An 18,179-nucleotide genomic window follows, 5' to 3' on the forward strand; every position below is an offset into this window, starting at 1 on the left:
CAATGGCCCCCGCGGCGCCGCGCATGTGAGGCCCGGCCCCGCCCGCGCCGCCCGGCCCCTGCCCTCAGGTGCCGGCGGGGAGCCGGGCCCGGCCGAGCGGGCGCTGAGGTCCTCCTCATCCTCCTGTGGCGGCTGCAGAGCCCGTGTTTTCATTCCTGAGACGCTCTGTGAAAATAAAATTAAATATGTGCTTCTCTGGGATCCAACCGGCCGCCGTTTGGGTGGCGGGGGTGCGCCGCGCACGGCACCGCCACACACGGAGCGCTAGCGCCTGAGGGGGGAGCTGGCCCCAAACCAGGCTCGCCCCAAAACCTCTTAGAGCCCTTCTTACACTGCGAGGGCACCCCCATCCTGAACTCTTCACTGGGTGCTGACAACTGACCAGAACCGTCTGTAGATAAATACTTTAACTAGAACTGGATGTGACCTATTCCTTTTGAAATTGTTGCACTCGATCGAAAATAGAATTCAAAACAAAAACAAACAAACAAAAAAGGCTTATGCCAAATTTTCCTTCATCCCCCATGACTTCTAGGAACTGGAGGGGAAGGGAAATGATCATTAGGTGCTTATTCGGAATAGCTTTCTGTCCCTTTAAAGACTGAGAATCTCTCCTTCACGTTTTTAGTTGCATTTTTAATCAGACCTTCTCCTCTGACGGCAAGATGTATCGAAGATCACAAATGAAAGCACTTCTTAGGAAGCACTTAGTTTCCGAGACCAGAAAATCAGGGCAGCTTGTCCTGCTCTCAGCTGCTCAGCACTATTTTCATACCAGTGTTTTCATCTGGCAGAGAATTTTAGCAGAGTTCAGATTTAGTCTAATAAGTTGTCATTTATTTTAAGCTTTGATTTTCAATACCTTCATCTGGGCTTTTAGTTATTTTCTTCTCTGAGATCATCAACACTTGCATTATTTTTGGCCAGCGTTTTAGACCTTGCTGTTTCCTCAGTAGGGCGAACTTGTTATCTATCTATCTATCTATTTATTTTTGCTCTGACCCAGTGCCCAGGCCACATAGGGTCTGCAGTAGCAGGGCTCCACGCCGAGGTAGGATTAATAGAGATAAAAGCACTACAATCTGGTAAACATCAAGGCAAGTGAAAACAGATAATAGCAAGAGCTGCTGGCTGGGAAGTCCTGACTCGCAGGCAGCTGGCAGGGAAATTCAAGCAGAAGAAAAAGGATTTTTTCAAATGCCAGAGTTGGTCAGAGCCAGCTGAATCCACATTCACTTGGCAATCACAGACACCTCGCCGAGCGGACATGCAGCAGCAAAACAAACTCATAACTCCGGGGACAGGAGGCAGAAGACACCCGGAGGCTGGGCAGATCCAGATCCAATTAGAGGCCATTTCTGACAGGGGCAAACACAAGTGTGAAAGTCTTACCTCCTACAGAACATATGCTGGGTTGGTTGGATTGTGGTGTTTTTTTTTTTCCCCTTGTTGTGATACATATGTAAAGGTAACTCAATTCTTTGATAATTTAAAACTCTCCATGTTGCTCCTTTTCAAGTGGAGAGTCTTCTCCCCCTGTTTCAGGCTTGGTCTCATCTGGGCCCAGGTCAGGGTGCTCCTGGGCAGCTCTCTGCATTGCTGGTTGTGGCCCTGCCCTTCTGGTACCTGCTTATGTGGGGTCCAGGAAAGAGGAGGGGATAATAGCCTGGTTGGGGGAATCGATGCCCCAGCTGGTCTGTGTTCCTGCTGCGGTCTATAGGGTTGTTTCAGCAGAAGAACAAGTTAGCCAGCTGCAAGTTGCTCCATATCACAACAGAGGCCAGAAAGACACAGACAATGGAGGAAAAATGGCATCTTTCCACTTGCACAGGCCTGGTGTTGGCCCTGCACAACTGAAAAACACGCCTATTGCTGTTTTGATCTGTGGCTCAGAGGTCTGAATTCGGATGTGGGAGCTGCTTTCAGAACGGCGATGCAGCACAACTCTGCTATGCCCCCACCGCGCGGCCCAGTGGCTGTCCACACTCGGTCCGAGGCGGGCACGTGCTGGGGGGGCACCAGCAGAAGGTGAGCGTAAGGAAGAGAAGGTGCCAAAAGTGGGGAGTGCCAGTGGCTCCTCGGAAAGCAATGAGGAAACTCCACACCGGGCAATATTTCAGTCCTGGCTTTGCGCAGGCTGGCCGATTTTTCTCCCAAGACAGATTTAAGAGGAAGGAGAATATTACGACTTTAAAGCAGTGGATGAGGTAGTTATTTGTGAAGAGATGCAGGCGGTAGCACAGAAGATAGAGCAGGGAACTGGATTTCCCCTCTCCAGAAGCACAGTAATTTGCCTTCATGGAACATACAAAGCTTGAACGGGAAGACTCCTGCTTAAACAAGGCAGAGGAGGCATATGAGTCACTTGAATTGGATGCAGGCCACCATTTCCCAGGAAAAAGGGTTTGTAGGTGCTAAACAGTTCAGCGTGTGATCCAGGCCAGGCAGGCAGGAAGCCAGTGGGGCTGCAGACACTCATCATGCTCACCAGCCCCGGTGTGCCACCTGCCACCCGCCCAGCCGATCGTGCCACCGCCGTGCCCCGGGCCCTCCCACAGTGGCTGTGGTGAGTCTGACTTTCCAGGCAAAATTAGGCAATGCACTGGCAGCTGTTTTATTGCCCTGCAGTCCAACGACATTGGCAAGGGCTTGCTTTGCCCGTGCCTGCAGCTAGCTGCGGAGAGGCTGCTGCATGGAGAGCCAGCCCAGGAGCATCAGGCCTCTGCAGCACAGTGTGCCCTGCCACCCGGGCAGCGTCAGAGCTTCCGAAAGGCTGGCATAAGTTAGTCGTCTCTTCAGCTACAGCTTTACTGGCAGTCCCAAGGATATCAAAGCAAACCAGAGAAACATATTTTTCCACTATAAAAAGTGCTGCAAAACTTTGTTCCTATCATAGTAGGTAGATCTGTAAATTTATTTTTTTTTGCTACTTTATAACCCCTTTGTATATAATTATCCAGACCCACATTACCACTCTTTCTGAAGACACTCCACTGCTGTGCTTGTCTTCAAACACCCGGCACACAGTCAGCGAACAAGGATACAGCTCTGTTAAAAGCCCACAGCCACTTTTAAAGGCCTTGCAAGGCGTGTGTTGTGCTCGGCATGTGACTTGTTCCTTGCTTCAGAACTTCCTGGTTGGAAAAAGACACTCTCCTTACCTGCTGTTTGTGCTGAAAAGAGGAGTCGTCTCTGTTCTGCAACGTGAGAATGATTGTTGTAGATAAAATGCATTTTCTTCCCCTTCTAAATACTTCCAGAATGCCACAATGTGCTCACCAATTCTTCTGTTTCATTTGAGATGGTAAGAAGTCATTCACTCAGTGTGCAATACAGCTACCTGAAATGGAATGAAGATCTGGGGTATGAGGCCTCATTCTTAACAAGTACTACAGCCTTCATATTTTGAAAAAAGAGGAGCAGCTGTGAGTGCATGCATGGTAACCAGCATGTGTTGTCATACTGCAGTCCAGAAAAGTTTTTCAAGTGAAGGCAAGAAAATGGAACAATTTACGCTTGCTGCTCCAGATTGTGCAGAAAATCTGTGTGTGTTTTCACTTTTCATCCAGTGGACGCACCACCAGATGGCTAGTTTCCCTCATTCTAGTGCTTATCAATAAAGGACTATAAATCCGCAAGGCGCACAGAGTCATCTCAGTTGAAAGGAGGCATGGCAGAAAAGCAGGAAGCTCTGCTGCAGGTAAACACCATCACCTGCCCTTCAGCCCTGTTGCTTGCGTGAGCAGGGCTTTGACTTGGCAGAAGAAAGAATAATGTTGCGCATTGCTTGGTCAGCCCATGACAGAGTCCACGTCAGAGTCAACCATAATCCTGTTAGTGTGGCATCTTCATGCTCTTCTCACTTCCCAAGTCAGCAGCCACCAGGTACCTGCACTAAGGTAACAAGAACTTTCAGAGTTCTTTGGTGCCAGAGGGCTGGAGGGGGTTAGTCTGTGTTAGGATTAGACTGTTTAATCTATTTAGCTCTTCCTATTTTCTTAAGTTTGCACTTAACCCTTTCTATGACCTCTACTGCTCACGCTCACCCTTGTTTCCACAAATACTAGACACTGACCATGGAGACTGAATAGGAAATAAAAATTAAAAACCCATGATAGGCAGAGTTAGCAGGGTAAGACCAAAGAAAGCTTTCAGCTGGCACAGTTTGTCCAGCCCTGCTTGCTGGAGCTATTCCCCTGCCTCCCCCCAGATATTTCAGCCTGTTATTTCTTTCTTCAAATCATGACTGAAAACCTTTCTTCCCTCTTCAAATTGCAATTGGCTTTCTCTGTAAAATGGCTGTGGCACTGCGTACAAATGACACGACACAAAACCTAAGTGCCCTACCTGGATGTAGGAAAATAGTGGTCTTTAAAGAAACGGCAAGCCAGTTTGTCTTCAGAGTGCTTAGCTATACCTGTGCTAGCACTTAGCCTTTACTTTCCCAGCTCCAAAGTTACAATAGTTAGAGCTTGTTGATTTTCTTATTTCTTTACAAGAACTTTTCCTAAAATAGCCTAGCCAAAAGGGCATAATGAGGTGCACAGCTGGGAAGAGCTTTCTGAACAGCATGAAGAAAAAGAAAGAACATACGTGGGGCCAAAGTGCTCAGAGCCTGCAAATGACTGACTTCAGTCATTCAAATGGCTGGAGATTAAGGATTCACCCAGCTGGACCGTTTAAAAAAAAAAAGATCTGAGAAAGACCAGGCAAAAACAGCAGAAAAAAGGGGGACGGGAATAGTAAATTATTTCTTACATGCTGCATCTTCTCTCTGTCTTTCTATGTTTCCATGGGGCAAAGACACCTTCAGACATTCTGTAGATGAAGAGGAGAGAAAGCATATTTAAAAGCAGGGATCCTTCATCAGGGACCTAGAGGGTCTTGGGGCTCTTTTCCCACCTCAACAATTGAAACAAGGCTGCTGTGTGTGCGCTCAGGAGCCTGCAAAAGGCAGGCTTGCCAGCACAGCACTAAGAGAAGTTGATTTTGCCTGAAATGGCTAGATTAATCTTTTTGCTTTCACTGCAGCACCTCCTGCTAGCTGCTTGTACATATTATAGATCAAACAAAATCAATTGCTCCATTCTAGAGACTCTACCCAAGGGAAAACGTAGCAACAACAGGTATAATTACAGCTCTGAAATCTTCTTCCCAATACTTTTTCAAATACAATGAAACCAAACTACTTGAAGTCCCTAAAGCTTCTCCAAGTAGATATCCACTGTCAATTCAGCATCACCCTTCTCCAACACGATGCACCTTACACATCCCAGGTATTCATGTGATTTCAATCCACAGCTGCTGTGCCAGCTAGCATGCTCATTTAAAACCTGCTTCATCTTCTGCTTCAAAAACGTACATCTGAGAGAGGAGTACTGCACATATGTGCTGTGACAGGGAAGCGGGTTACCGCCTCACCAAATCTTCTCCGCATTTACCTGCAGAACATAAGTTAATTGGAGAAAGCACTGACCATGTTTTTACGTACTGCATGGTAGTGGATTCACTGCCAACACTGTAGCCACCAGAAAACAACTAAACATATACCTCCCCCAGCTGCAAACACCTCCACTTTAATTTATCACCAAACGGAAAAAGGTAGCGGGAGAAGGTAGGTCTGATCGTGCCTTAATGCAAAACAACGTTTTGCTTTGTCATAGCAATTATGCTTTCTGACAGCAGGAACTGAGATTAGCAGGCGGTTTTCCCCTGGGTTGCCCAGAGACTGTGGAATGAATCACGAGGGCTCTTGTGCTGCGTCCAGGACCACGGGGAACAGGCGATGTAAAGACTGAAGTATTTATTTTCCTGCTCAGATCCCTGTGGCTAGGGAGTCATCTCCAAGCGCTGGCCTTGCAGGAGCTGTGATGGGACTGACTGGTATTGCTGCCATCCCACACGTGGCAGAAGGGCTCATTGTCTTCCAGCCTGGGTGCGTTTACACAGCCACAGGGCACAGGCACTGCATGGCTTTGATTTTGGTGTGAATTCACGGCCTTAGTTTCCCAAAATGTCACTGGAACTTTCTGAGATTAATTTGACTTGAGAACAGTGTTCTCAGCACACAGCATTCTCCTTGAGGAAGAAAAAAGAAAAAGAAGGGGGGAAGGCGTGGCAGCCTGACCTTTCTGACACTTGCACCCGCAGAAACCGCCCCCGAGTGACCAGGACCCTCCCCTCCTCACGGCCCCTTCGCACCAGCCACCCTGACGGTCTTAAACCTCAGGAGACAGACTGCCCGGGCCCTTCTTTTCCCGTCAACTTTTTCAATATCCCCCAATTTCTTCCGCCGCAGGTCTGCCCGGGTGCTGCCCCGCCGCGGCCCGGCGCAGCAGCGCGGCCTGCAGGAGCGCCGAGGCCTGCAGCGCCCCGCGGCCGGCGGCGGCTCTCGCCGAGCTCCCCCTGCTGCCGGACGGGCTGCCAGGCGGGCTGCAGGGCGGCCCGCGGCCCCGGCACGGCGCTGGGCGACAACGGGAGACGGGAACCGAGGCCGAGGGAAAGCGCCGGCGAGAAGGCGGCCGGGAGGGCAGAGCAGCGCCCCTGCCCCTGCCCGTGGAAGGCGGGCGCCGTCCCGGCCTGCTGCCTCGGAGCGGTTCCTGCTGCCCCTTCTGAGTGCCGGCCCCCTCTCTCCTGCACCCCTCAGCCGCACAAATCCTCCTTGCACCGCCGTGCCTTTTGCTTCCCCGTCGCCCCTATGTTGTTCACACATCTCTCCTCTTCCCCAGTGCCACCCCTGGGAGGGGCACGGCCATCAGCCCCCAGATTGAGCCAGGCTGTCCTCCTGCGCCCTCACACCATCAGCAGCATCTCTCGCTCGCTCTCATCTATGCAGCTGCCCCCAAAACCGCCTCTCTTCCCACCTCCTAGTAACTTACACCTCCAGCCTTACTCCATCCTCTCCTCTGAATCCTCACTTCCCTCCAGGCTCCTTCGCCAAGCTCCCCAAGGAAGGCACGTTATGATTCCCTGGCTCACGTTCCCTCCTGTCTTTCTGAATGGTTTCTGCACTCTGCCAACTTCTCCCCCTGCGCACAGCCCCTTGGACCGGGTCCCCCAGTTCCCTCCCTGCCACCCCAGGCACACTCTTCATCCTTCCCCCCCACCATCTGTGCCCTCTCCACCCGGGAGTCTCTGTCCTCTCCTTTCTCCCATGCAAAGGACCCAGACATGGTCCCGGGCACCTTCTGAAGACGCCTCTCTGCCCCAAGGGCTCCAGCTAGCACCTACAGCGCTGCTGGCCCCTGCTCCCGATGGGTGTCTGTGCATCTTGCATCTCAGCCAGCCTCTAAGCTCTCCCAGATAAACTGAGCGCTGCTAACACAGCCTTCACTGGTCCCCTTGCTTTTCCTTGCACATCCCTTGCATTTCCACTCCGTTTACTTACTGGGAAACATCACCACTTCACACCACCAGTGGTCATGGGGTCATTACTTTTAGACTGTTTCTGCAGGACAGAATGTGTGCACGTGTGCACGTGAGAAAGAGCACTTAAGGATGCTGTAAAATTAGACAAGGAATTTTCCACTTGTATTATATTTTCATACATTCTTCAGACCATCTGCAGAAAGCTGTCAAATGACTAGTTAGAAACATATTATAAAATCTTGTTATTTTACTTAAAACATTAATTTAGCAGGCTTAGATCCGAGAACTCAGCAAAACACTAGCAGTTTTCCTGTGCTTCCCAATTTTGTTCATCTTTGTATAATATGAAAATCTCATAGCTTATTGTGCCCAGGAGTCTTCCTGCCATTCCTTGAGTCCCCATTTGACTGCTAGCTTGTCTGTATTATCTGTTGCTGTAGTCCCAGGTCTACGCGTGCTTGTTAACACAGCCTGGAGAAGTTTGCATGTGTGTTCTCAAGTCAGCAGAAGTGAGATAGCACTTCATTATTTTGTAGCGACACTTTTGGACCCCATGATAGGTCAATTACTAAGTCTTTTAAGCCTGCTCACAGTGTTCTTTTAAGTGCTTTTTGTACACTGTGCTGCCCTGTTACCCATATATTTGGGCTCCAGATTTCCAGCTCTCTATTCTCACTGCCCACTGAACAGCATCCCAAATACATTTGAAGTTAGCTTTATGGCCATCTCTTTCCCAATTCCTAGTATTTGAGAACTTTCGGTATCTGTCCAGTTTCCAAATGCCATTTTGTGGTGATGCTGGCCTGGAAGGGACTGAAAACTCTATATTCCTGTTTTTTTGCTATATCAAATGTCTTACCTTTATTTCAAAATCTCTGGAAAATAAATAAATATATAAATGTCTATTTCTGTGCTGTTACCCTCAACTCCTATTTTCTGATAGATTTTCCTTATTCAGAACAGCTTGTCTTACCTGCGCTTACTGCTGAATTTCTTCTTCATGTCTGAATATCTGTTGTTGAACCCATTTTTAAATTCTTGTTGCACACCCTTTCTAGTGTGTTGCCACCTTTGTCCTTGTGCTACCAACAAGCTTTTCTTCCTTCCTGTTCAAAAACAGCTATGCAGACCTTTCCTGTATGTGCTCATCTACAAAATAAATAAATAAATAAATAGAAAAATAAAGTTAGTGCAATAGAAAGTGAGAGACAGGTACCCACACTTCAAAATATCATAACCCTATGCTTGGTGCTGCTGTGAAGTGAGCTCTGCTGGTACCCAGATACATAGTCCTGATCTGCATTTGCTTCTGTTGCAAACTCCTTTGCTTGGAAGTCAAATCAGTCAACCGGAATATATATAAAATACCTATAAAACCTTACTAAATCAACAGTAAATCCACTGAAAAGAGTTTGGATTTCCAATTCTCACCAGTTGGGCATGCAACATTTGGTAGGTTTCCTGTACAGACGATGCTCCCTAACCATATTCCCCAGAGGTGTGACCTTCGCACACGCTAAGTCTCAGGGCATTACTTGTTGCAGGAAGAGCTGGCTCCACCAGGCAGCATTTCCCACTTAAAGCTTGTTTACCGAAGCAGAAATGAATCCCCCAGAGTGTAAGACAGTCCCACAACCTTGTTCCTAGCCCCAGAGAATCCACATTTTTCAGTTCTTTTATAAATGGGTTTCATTTCACAGGATTTCTTTTGATACAAAGGGATCTAACACACTAACAAGCAGCAGATGCACGGAGCAGTCACCACTTGTGTCTGAACAAGGGTGTTTCTGGAGCAAGAGCCAAAATGCACTGAAGGAAGAGCCCCAGGAAGGATTTGGTAGACAGTGCCTTGGGTTAAAATTGCACTCCACATCAGAATGTCCCCTTTTCAGAAATCTGAATGACACGTTGGAGTACAAAACAGAGATTGACTTGGGGAGCTGCTGCAACTAATACCCTGCCCTACCTGAGCCCAAAGCCATGCAGCTTTAGAGGTGGTAGCTTTGCCAAGAAAGGCCGATTCCAGTCAGAATCGGAGCATGCATCAGGAAGCAGATAGGTCCTTAGAAATGCAGGTCTTATCCCTGCAATTTTCCCATGAAATTTTCCGTCATAAGTTCAATATTTTCATGTCCGCTGGCCAGCTCTTTGCGGTAACATCAGACATCTGGCAAATGCTTCCTGCTATTGTCTTTGCATCTCCCAAAGGACCTTTGGCTTGACTGTCTTTGCCAAGAAATAAGAAGTAGCAAAAGCAGTTGACAGATCGAGATCAGTGATGATGATAGAAATGAGCTGACCATGATGCTGGTTGCTGTTTATTCTTCTGAACAACGTGCAGCCTCTTTGCCCAGGCCTGCATGAACAGGAAGGAACAGCCGATCTGTGCTATGCCTGGTTAAGCATGTAATGGTCTGGGATGAAGCCCCAACTCAAGAACCTGGCATGGGGGAAGCTGAAGATCCCTTCAATTCATCCGTGTTGCACTCTTTTTGTACTTGCTCTTTCTGTGTGCAGTTCCTAGGTCTGGTCGAGCAGAGCAGCACCTCAGACTGATGGGCTGGGCTGCTGGGCCTGGGGAGGGGAAGGACAAGGCAGGGTGCCAGTGCCAGGGCCATGGGAGACACAAGTTAGGGAGGGTGCTCTCCTCCCTTGCTCTCCTCTCCTCATTTGCCTTCACACAGGGGGTGGCCTGAGCCTCACCTCCTCCTTTTGGGCTTGGAGTGAACAGGAGGAGTGAGAGCAGAGCGTCTTTCCATTCAACTCAGCTAGCAGAGACCAAAAGTACAGCAAAATCCACCAAAAAAAATGGTTTGAAAGAATGGCTCTTTTTACGTCAAAAAAGCAGGGAGACTTACTTCACTCTTTGAGTAACCATATGCAAAAGAACCACAGAAAGCTGCATGAGTACAGATAATCACATGGGGAGCACTGAAGGGAAATTCAGGCCTCCCTTTCTTCCCATCATTGTGTTTGGAATATGTTTCCAATTGCACTAGTCACAGAGCAATCAAAGAAACTCATCTACAGTGGCAATTGAAGATGCCCTATCAGACCACATTACAGGGAGCTATACCCTACTTTGAACGCTTAGTTGCAGCAGGAAAAATAACATCCACATGGATTCTGGACACAATGCAGCCAATTTCCCTGTTAGCCATATGCTTTAACAGAGAAGGAAGAACAATTCTTCAAAGCAAATGAAGTCTGCCTTTGGAAGATGCCTGTTAACATGCTCTTCGCCCCCTTCCATCCCTGCCCAGGATCCCACCTTCCCTTGCAGGAGGTGGGGAGGAAGCGAGCCCACCCCTGCAGCCCTGAGCGGCCTCGAGCCCACCCCCCTTCCCCGGGGCCCTCGGTCCTTCCCGGGCCCTGGCCCCACACCTCCCCGCTCTCCTTCCATCACCTCTGCAGCTGTCCCCGGGCTGCAAGAGGAAGCCACTGTCTCACTGCTTTGCTCCTTTAGTTTTGAGCGTGCCACGTTCAGCATTCTTGGGCTTGTTCCGCTCGCCTGCTGGTTTTAATAGTTCCATGAAGGAAGAAGAAAACCAAGTTTTCAAGTAACCCCACCATGGTAATAAAACATCTGGGGCTGGCCACGGGCAGAGGGAGCAGCCTGGCTCAGGAGGGCTCAGGACCTGCCGCGCAGGGTGGGAGCCCTGGTTAGAAATAACTTACCGGTGTTCTCTTTGTTGTTCTCCCAGATAGTGGCCTTTGTGGTATTCTTTGAAATGAATCGCATGATTGCAGCTCTAGACTGGCATCTTCCACAAACCGTGGTAAAATGAACGCCTTATTCAAGCCCAGGGAAAGCATTCCTTGCTTCATGAGGCCTTTGCCATACTGCAATAAGTAAAAATTGCAGAGGAGAAATATTTACTTTGTCTCTTACTGCAAAGATACTTTAAAGGTGATTAGACTTGGAAAGTAAACTCTGCTCAAGCTAAAACTGTTCTCTGAGTTCTCTGAGGCAGGGCTCCGTGTGAATTATCCTGGTGAGGCTGCACAGCAATCCACTCAGCGTGCGTGGGAAGGTATTTATGCAGGCACTTGACCCTTCTACAACTAGGTCAGATTCTCAGGCAGAGACTCCCACTGAAACTCACGACTGAGGTTCACAACCCAGCCCAAACACCACACACGTGTGCTGGGTTGAGGGACGTGAGTCGTCCCTGACACACGAAGAGAAAAGCATTTCCCCAGTGCGGGTGTGCACAGAGCCAGCTGGGCAGGTGCTTGCCGGTGGCTGCCCCGGCAGTCGGTTCCCCTGTCCCTGCGCCCCGGTGCTTTCCCTGCAGCTCCTGTGGTGGCCTGGGGCATGGGCCGGGTTTGGGGCCTCTGGCTTCAGTGCAGGGGAAGCCCCAGCGCAGGGCAAGCCCCTGCAGTTGCTTGGGGCCAGCTGTAGTGCAGCAGCGAGCTCCCATTCAGCACGGCAGGCAAGGCTTCACTGTGACCTTGTCACTGTGACCTTGCCACTGTGATCTTGCACCACAGCACCTGTCCTTGATACTTCAAGGATTTGTGCTCATGTTCTGGAAAAAGGCAACGTTTTTCCATTTCCCTTACTGGTAACAGAAGCAGCCAGAGGAGAAAATGTTCTATGCTGCTAAAGCTATGTTCTTTGTTGTTAGAGCTCCATTCAGTTTTCCACTTGTTGCTGCTATGTATTCATATATCTCCCTCTATTAATGACTTCACCTCATACTACTTTCTTTTTAGCAGTAGTCAGTGGAAGTCTATAAGAGATGTCCATAGGATATAATTACATATAATAATGACGTACAGTTACTGAACGGGGCAGTTTGCACTTACTGCACAGCTCTAGTAGCATAGGAGTGTCTGCGGAGTTAGGGGACCTTTGTATCTCCCCAGGCTTGCCAGGGCAGTATAGCTGTCTCTGCCTGCCCTGCCCACATGCTGAGGTTTGCCTCCTGGATCTGTTTCTGTGCATTATCCAGCTGACAGACTTTTTGCTGGCTCAACCAGATTCCTTTCCAAGTGCATTGGAAAGCCTCAGCTTGACCTAAGATAACTGTTTTCTCAGGCAGTGCCATCCTTATTCTCCTTGCAGAAGGCTTTGCTGCTGGGTGAAGGACTGCCAGCTTCCCATCAGGCTCTAATCTGGGTTTCCACTTTATTTGCAGGCTGCTCACTCGGACTCCAAGTCTTCCTGCAATTCAGTGATCTGAGAATCCAGGTCACTGTTTCCGTCAGAGCTGCTTCCTCCTCCACCTCCCCAGAGCTGCTCGTGGCTCTTCCTTCCTGGGCAGACCTCTGTGCTCCTCAGGCTGCGCCAGCAGATGTGGTACCACCCTCCTGTCCTGTACACCCTGTCTCCAGCTCCCGGCACGGTTTTCCTCCCTGAGTGACAGACAACAATCATGACCTGAGGTTCATCGCACAGTTCCTGCCAGCAGTTGTTCCTTGCTGCCCGCAGTCAGTGGGGCAGCCTTGCCCATGGTTCCTCGGCCCTTCAACTCACTGGGGCCAGGAGCTGCCTTGGGGGAGCCATCCCAGGCAGCCCCCCCTATTTCCCCAGCCTTGCCAGAAGCAGGGCAGCCAGAGGCTCTGGGGCAGCCCCAGCTCTGGGCACCTCCCTGGGGATGGGGCAGGCCGAGATGACTATGGCTGCAGCCCTACGTGGAGGCTTTGCAGAGCAGTGGGAACACCCGTGGCACAGGAGCTCGCACGGCTGTGACAGCCCCTCCTGGTGCATCCTTCCTGCAGGTTTGGGCAATGGCTGCTGGGTGTTCTGCTGGTCCCTGACACCATTCCTCGGGGTCACTGCTCCTCACCCCATGACATCTTCAAGCATTTCCAGTCCTCTCATTACAGACCACGGGAGAGCCTTGCAAGGCATTTCTTCCACAGCAGAGCAGTGTCCCATCACACCATCTGTACTCCAGCGTGCGCAAACTCCACCGGGGCAGCTGCTGTGTATTATGGATGAGCCTTCACATTCTTAAATCTCCCTGCATTTATAAAGGAAGAAAGAACCTTACTTCTTGCAGTTCATCTGTTGACGGCTGCGTGGTAAGAGCTGATTCCTAGAGGAGCCTGCTCCACACCCCTATGCATGCTGAGATTCCCATTAATAATTACTCGGTCTGTCAGCGTTTTTTTTAACCTACAGGATATTTTGGTGTCTTTCTTACTTCTCTCTGGTTTTAATGTGATAGCACATACAGTCTGTGCTGTGAACCAGTGAAATAGCATGTTCAAACTTCGATAGAAACCACTGACAGGCTCTATATTTTATGAATCAAAGGCATCTATAATTCAGCAGGAGGCTTTCAAAGTGCATACATATGTACATAGGTTCTCCTTTTTCTTTGATTTAATATTTTGCCAGCTTCTCAGAGAAAGTAGCGGCTCATCACCTACCTGAACCATCATCACTTTTAAAGAACTGGAAACCTGGAAATATTTGCATTTCTGTTTCATTTTTTATTCTACTTACTTGTTTTTCAAGTTACATGCCAAAGAGCCTGTTTTCATTACTATGATTTTTTTCTATTCTTTAATTACTCCTGTACATCTCTCCCCTGCTCCTGCTATGTTATCTGAATCCTCTTAGTGATGCTTAGAGCCCAAGTCTCTCTCTGGATAGCCCCAAGTCACTGTAAAACAGGTCTAGCCTCTGTTCTTCAATCACATTAAAGGCATTTGACCCTTCTTACAGATGTAAATAACTGCACAGAGCTAGCTCTCCTAGGCTTTTCCCTAGGCTTTGTCTACTAAAGATTTGCAGCAGTGAACCTGAAAATAACCACCCCGCACTAGACCTGATTCCCTGGGATTTACAGGTGATTCCTATTAGCCTCTCCTTCCCTCTTGCAGAAGAGTACATTTCTGCTTGGTCACTTTCTGCAAGCAGGAGTAAATTAATTTTTTAGTATACTGGAAAATTTCATTATAGGAGTTCAGGAATTTTCTGTGCTTGCTCCAGCTGGACATCTCAGCAGATCCAAACAAAGTAGTTCCCAGAGGCAAGGCCCAAGAACAAGAGGGCAAAGGTAAAAAAACAAACAAACACACACAACTGACATCCATAAAGCAAACCACACTTGTAAACAGATCGTCTCACTGAGATAACAAAAACTTGCTCTTGCTCCTGTCACCAACCCTATTTTACTCCTTCCCACAGCAGCCTGGTCCCTGAGCCAGGTCATCCCTGGTGATCCTTGCTTCCCTGCTGGCTGCCCAAGGGGGTTCCTGGGCACCCTGTGCTGCACCTTCAGCAAATCCAGTGCATGGGGTGAGAGGAAGGGCCAACACGGCAATATAGGGCTAAACATCTCCTGGACTGCGTTTACAGTGCAGTTATGCCCTTTGGGGCAACGCTGGTGGCTTTGCACCCTGTCTGGCAGCCAGCTGGCTTCCAGGAGCTGCAATCCTCACCCTGTGGCAGTTTCCAGGTCCTGCCTGAGTCTGGAAGAGCTGAGCAGGAAAGAAATCTCTCTGTGCCCAGCCCTCTCCTCCTGGCAAGATCAGCACACGGCACCAGGGCTCAGCACCCAGACTTAGCGGCTGAGCCAGGCAAGCGCTGCAGGAAACAGGACCTGAAAGAAAACGCAAGATTTCATTTTGTGGCCAAGGACATTTGCTTATCTCCACAGTGCCTGCAGAGCACTGGTCCATCTTTTTTCTTCCAAGAAAAAAAAAAAAAAGGGAAAGAAAAAAAACATCAAGAAAAACTTTGCTCTTGCTTTTACAATCAGCAAGATAAAGACAACAATCCACAATAACAGCACAGTGCAGAGCTACTGTAAGAACTGCTGATGTAGGGCTGCTTTTCAGCCAAGTGGTTTAAAGAGTCATTCTCCCTCATGCTGCCAGTTCTGTATGGCTGTCCTGGGCAGCACACCCATATGCCATTAGCCATCGGCTTAGGGGTACCTATTTTTTCCATTTTGGCCAGCTGCAAACTTGAGTGAAAAAGAGCAGCATTTCTGCCAGCTGAAACACTCCCGCTGTTTTGTGCGGAGCTGCTGGGTCGAGCACAGGAGCTGTAACCTTGAGCAGACTGATAGGGCCGCAGGCTCTGCGTGCTGGCCCTTGTCACTCGGGCTGTGCATGGAGTCCCCCCGGCAGCCCCTGTGGGATGCCCCCAGCCTGTCCCCATGGGAGGGACACCTGCGAGTCCCAGCCTGGTGCTGGGCAGCTGGTTAGGTTTAGGGCACTGGCTGCCAGCCACAGGTGCCAGGGCTGTGTAATTGCAGCTCGCTGAGGAAGCTGCCCTAGCATTAAGGTCAGAGATGGCTAGTCTTAAAAAACATGATGTGGGTCCTCAGTGCTAAGGAATATTTGTGTCACTGCCACCCCACCCCTCAAAAAAAATAAATCAAGGAAAGAAAAAGAAAAAGAAAGACAATAGGAATACCCAGCTGTGCTACAACGTGGACAATGCCCCCAGTGCCTCAGTGCCAGGGCGGACCATTACAAACCGGGAGACATCGCAGCTGCCTCACAGACCTTCCTGAGGAAGCTGCTGCGGTCTGAATCCTGACATCAGGCACCCAAACGAGCAGTTAGGCGCAGCGCTGTCAGAGCTGCCTCTATATCTGTAGCTCAGGGTGTGTAATTACTCAGCCCTGACTGCAGCCAGGCTGGAGCTCCAGCTGCTTTCGGGAATGCCTGGAGAGCAGCCTCTGCTTCACAGCTGAATAAAGCACAGCAGGGACCAGACAGCGATGTTCTGGGGCAAATACGGGCTAGAAAGCTGCCCGCAGGGTTGCTGTGGGTGTCTGTGAGCTGCCTGTGGAGCAGCAGTGATCACACCCAGCTGAGCGCGAGGCTGCTCCTGCCTGCCCCGTGCGAGGGTTTGTTTGTGGCACCAGCCCCGGGCACTGAGCTAACCCCCCTCTGACACAGCAGAAACACCTCTGCTCCCCTTGCCAACACCTCCTCTGGGTCTCTGGCAGAACACGCTCCCTGTTCAGAGTCAGCACCCCTTCTTGTCCTCAACAACTCACAGGTTTTCCTTCAAATCCATCGTCGTGTATTTCTCCTCGTGCTCAGTTGGATGAGGAGATGCGTGGACAACGACGAGCATCGCAGCCGCCTGCCTCCCTGCCGGTGCCTGCCCCTCAAGGTCCCGCCTCGAGAGGTGCCAGAAAAACGACACTTGACAGTCAGATGCTTTCCTCCCGACTCTTTTCCAGTTTCTTTGACCCTCCTCCTGTTTTCAGGCTCACATGTGCTGAAGTAATTTGCAGCGGTGTCTAGGTTTTGCATTGCCACTGACTCCATTAGCTCATGGATTTCTTTTTCCCTAGAGTTCTTGCAGCTGCTGATGTCTTGCCAGTTAATTTCTCATATATTTCCTTTCAAATCTGAATTGAATTAGTGAGCATTCGTAATTAGACACAGTAGGAGGAAACAAAAAAGCAGATAAAAGCTGACACAGACCAGATGCCTCTTTCAGCTGCTGCAACACCAATAGAAAGTGTGGGTAAATGTCAGGTGAATGAGAGAAACCAGGACATAGCCAAACAGCTTGCCAGAATTTGATCATACGCTACTTACATAGGGGCTTTGAAAATTTCCTGCCCTCAGGATATCAACATTTCTCTGAGCTTTCCAAGTATCCTGCAGCTCAAGGAAGATGTTGAGAAGGAGCTTATTTGCATTATAAAAATATTGGGTAGTGTGGGAACCACTGGCTGAAGGAAGACCAACAGAAAATACCACCCTAGGGGAGCACAGCACACGAACAACAAATGATTAAGAAAACCCTGCCTCCCATCACCTCTTCATCAGGATATTCTGCCCACCCTTGAGACTGCTTGTTCTCAGGTATGGGTGATAACAAAGGTGTGTGTCTGCACTGCAGCACACACGCGTGAAGCAAAGCATTCAATGTCCAGGAGACATTACCTCTCCCTATCAACAGCACCACAAGTGTAGAGCTGTATATTGCTTCGTGCCCAGCTGCTGTGAAACCATTCGAGCACGGTGCTGCTCCCAGGCCAGTGCCCTATACCTGTCACTTCGGCTTCCCAATTTAACCTGCATCAACACAGCTGGTCCCACAGCCTGTTCTAGCGTGGTGTAAGCAACAGCACGGCCCTCATGCCTTTGGTGCAAAGTCCCTCTTTCTTTATAAGCTGTATTCCTGTACTGTATACAGGAAGGAAAAAATCACAGATCACACGCATGCTAGAAACATAGCTCCTCTTCCCAACCTGGTTTAAAGGCAGCGTGAAATGCTTCATAGGCTTCTGTGAGTGTAACTAGTCACCAGTAAGGCCTCCTTCCCCAAGCAGAGTTTCGGCACATTTCAGTGCTTTCCCCTGTGAACAGCTCCACTTGCACCATGTCAGCTTCTAGGCTGAAGTGAAGGGGATGTGCACTTTTATAACAACTCTCTCTCTCTCTCTCTTTTTTTTTCTCTTTAAATCTCTGTTAAAGTGACATTAAATTATCTTGGAAGAACTGGGGGGATAGCTTTCTGATGACAGGAAATAGGCCTAAAAGATTTGTTCACAGCATTTTTAAGTGTTTATTTTTCAACTCCTCAAATTTCCAATCCCCCTTGATGAGCAGAGCCTGCAGTTAAAGGCTTGTTGAAGAAGTGGGAATGCAAAATTTTTAATATAAGTGGTTTTCTCACTTCTGTTTGCCAGATATTTTATTAAGTGTTAGGAAAATAAGCAAATTAAACCTCCCACTGGTTTTATTATAAATAGATCAGACACTTCAAGCCCTCCAGTTAGTTGCAATTTGTTTCACAAAAAAAAAAAAAGCTGTTTTTCAATCCTAATGTTCTTCCTGCACAGTAATGGAGGAGGAAGGTACAGCTCTTCATT

General features: G+C 49.0%; 1 long non-coding RNA gene across 1 annotated transcript; it reads right to left on the minus strand.

The window, feature by feature from the left end:
* Nucleotides 1-66: 66 nt before the first annotated feature.
* Nucleotides 67-15,430, minus strand: LOC121073968. The gene is made up of 6 exons (XR_005822037.1): nucleotides 15,084-15,430; nucleotides 14,770-14,930; nucleotides 11,047-11,211; nucleotides 8,342-8,517; nucleotides 4,759-6,078; nucleotides 67-3,894 (listed from the first exon to the last, which is right to left on the minus strand). It is a non-coding gene; the product is annotated as an uncharacterized LOC121073968 (long non-coding RNA).
* Between the last annotated feature and the right edge of the window lie 2,749 nt (nucleotides 15,431-18,179).

This window comes from Cygnus olor, chromosome 8, assembly GCF_009769625.2.
Source record: "Cygnus olor isolate bCygOlo1 chromosome 8, bCygOlo1.pri.v2, whole genome shotgun sequence".
NCBI classification, from domain to species: Eukaryota; Metazoa; Chordata; class Aves; order Anseriformes; family Anatidae; genus Cygnus; species Cygnus olor.